Genomic DNA, 3,297 nt, shown 5'->3' on the forward strand with positions numbered 1-3,297 from the left:
AGAAAAAAAGAGAAAAAAAGAAAAAAAATCCCCGTTCTACAGTTTCAAACTGTAGATGAGCTTTTGCACATCTTTATGTCAAATTTCAAGTGAGTGAGACTGAAAACAATAAGCCTATGACACAGAGTAGTTTTTAACTAACAGTGCTGATAGAGTAGAAAAGACTTTCCTCTCTGATGTTCCTCTTAACACAGATTTCTGCAATTTAGCTGCACAGGTCAATGCCATGCAACACATTTATTTCTTCCATATTTGTCTTTGCTGTAGGAGAAGCAGTGAGCAGTTCACACTTAGTTCTGGTGCAGTAAGCTCTATGTGCAGACCCACAGTGTAACTGTGGCACTGTAGTTGCTATCAATACAGTTGCCACACAATAAACGAATTGGGACTTTACACTCCCAGTACTATAAAGGAGCTCAGCACCTGCCAGTTATTGTAGCTACAAGGGGACAGCTGGGAAAACATGAGAAGAATTCAATGAATGTGCAGGAAAACTTCCTGATTCCTGCAGCTAGTGAAGGCTGTAAGGACAGATTACATGGCTGGAAGACAGCATCTGTTACAAGTATTAGCACTGATGCTCTATTAGGCAGAATCTCACAAACCTGTGTTTTAGGTGAGACAAAAAAAGGTCAGGAACACACGATGAAAGTTAGTCCTTTTGGCACTGATACAGCACTACAGTATTTAGGTGAGATTTACCTTTAATGCGCTACTGAAACATGGTGTTTCATTGTGCTGTTGTGATATGCTGCAATTTGAATGTATAAACCTACATTTTAAGTGTACAGCTTCATCTTTCCTAACTTTTCTTCCCGTTGTAATTTAAAATAGGTGTCTAGGAAAGAAAGATATGGAAATTCCACACTGCAGAATGACAAACTGTGTACATTCAGATCATGTTCCTAAACTCTTGTCACTAAATCTGAAGGACTACACGCTTAGAAAGTTGGGAATTTCAAAATTAGAAAAAAAGTTGACTTAGAGCAACTTTTATTCACAATAATTGTACTGTGAATGCAGTATATTCTTTTACTTTCTCATATGAAATTATGCTGTATTAAAATGTTCCAGAGAGCTTTCCACTGCATGTGAAATCCACAAACACAGTACAAAAGTTTTGAATATCTGGAATATCCAAATTTCCATTTCCTTCTTGCTTCCTCCTTCTGCACCAATCTCATTCTACGGCAGAAAGCACTTGTTCTTACTGACTGGTTACAGGGAGACCATGTTCAGTGTTTCCTTATGAGAAGGAAGGACTGACTGGTGGTGGTTTCGATACACATCTTTGCATAGCACTGGCAGTAAGCGTACTGTAGGTCACCCAGCAGGTTTGGGCTTGAACTTTAAAATGGCTGGGAATGACCTTCCAGTAAGCACTATTCATAAATTACAAAGATTATTGTATTCTAGCCATCTTAGGCACATAAGCTTTCATAAGTAGGTGTAAGAACTTTAATGCAACACAACTCAACTTAGAATAGTACATTATTTTTCATCTGACACCACTAAAGGTGACATTGCTACAGGAAAGAGCTGAAACATTGATTCCTGCCTTATTGCCCTGTTCAGTCTTCTGAAGACTGATTTTAATAAGAAGTGTATCTGCAAAAAACACAGGTTGCTATGCTAGCTATCAGGGAAAGGGGAAAAGGGACAAGTCTTCGAATAGCTCCTTTTACAGCTGAAGAGTACCTGCTGGCTGATGGATGGAACACAGAGTCAATGGAAGAAGTATCCATATTAAAAACCGAAGAAAAAGCAGATCAGCAAATTATTCGTGACACATTTCTGCTGTAAGTGACAGGTAAGAAAACAGCACTGTGGATTTCTGATGACTGTAGAGCCTTGCCATCCCATCCCTAAGCCAAGCATCCCGATAGTGGTTAAAACAGGTAAGTCATGGGGTTTTTTGTTTGTTTGCTTTCAAACAGATTAGCTTCAGGTATTAGTTTCTGTGCTTTGGATGTTTCAATTTTTATTACACACATTAAAAACACTTAGATTTGCTGGCCGCCCAAAGCCCTCAGTACTGGAAATCCAGACAATGGTACCTCAGCTTGTACTCAAGTTTGAAAGCATTCCATTTAAGAAAATGTAAATAATCTCTCACAGATGCCTCCCACATTATCCCACCTTTATCTCAACATGAAGTATTCTATCAGAGAGCATGCTGGAAGAAATCTAGACTTGCTGTCTGGATTTTTCTTGCGGTAACAGTTTAAATAGGTGATGAAAATACAGCCTTAGAGCCCTGATCCTGGAGAAGGCACGACTTTCTCAACAGAAAATACTTAGAAAGAGTTATAGCTGTATGGAGATCACAATTAAACCCCCAAAATGTATTTTCAAGCACAATTTTGTATCGCCCCATAGTATGAAAGACGCAGATTTAATCTCGAACTGCTCACTGATGCTTTCAAAATGCAGACAGTATCTCACAGTCAAACAGATCTCAACGGACAGATTACTTGCATGGATTTTACCAACTTACAGAGATTGTAATTATGCTTTTCCTGATGTTTTTATTAGGTTGACTGGTTAATACTTTTAACTTGCTCATGATTTTGTTCGACCGCTTGAAATCAGCGACTCTGTTTCCTGTAAACAACTCACAAAGCAAACACAGAAAGCTACACGAGGCTGTTTGCTTTCGGACTGGGAGCGGCAGAACAGCAAACAACGTTGAACACAGAATGTTAACACTCTCCCAGAAGTGGTTTCAGAACAAATGGTAAAAATGTATGCAGGCACAGAGAGCTGTGGTCACCTCTCAAAGAGAGGCTATCCCTCAGATCACCTTCAGCAGAATCACTGAGAAAAAATTACTAAAAACAATCCTTTTAAGTTAAGAGTTACGGAAGCAGCCAGTGTCACACCACTGAACATGTCCTACGTTACCCTTAAGTGAAAGTACAGACTGCTCATAATAAAAGGACAATTTATCCAGTTATTTTTGTCAGAAAGCAAATGAAGCCTTTAAGCACCTTTTCGTCTTTATAGTTCAGTTTGTACTTATATTTTTGTGAGAAATATTACTAATACTTTGGTGACCATTTTACTTTTGTAGACTGAACAATATCATTTCAGCGCTAGCTAAAGGAATACAAAACAAAGCACTACATTTTTCAGAAATTCAGAATATATTTTCAGGAAAGTATAGAACTTATAGTACATTCATGTTTATAGCAGAAATGCTGAGTCGTAGCCTGAAGCAGTGATGGAGCACCTGGTGGGAAGGCAGGGCCAGCCCAGGGGAGCTCAGGTGCATGCAGTGCAATGCACTGAGTGATG

The sequence above is a fragment of the Meleagris gallopavo genome, chromosome 16, assembly GCF_000146605.3.
Source record: "Meleagris gallopavo isolate NT-WF06-2002-E0010 breed Aviagen turkey brand Nicholas breeding stock chromosome 16, Turkey_5.1, whole genome shotgun sequence".
In the NCBI taxonomy this organism is placed as follows: domain Eukaryota; kingdom Metazoa; phylum Chordata; class Aves; order Galliformes; family Phasianidae; genus Meleagris; species Meleagris gallopavo.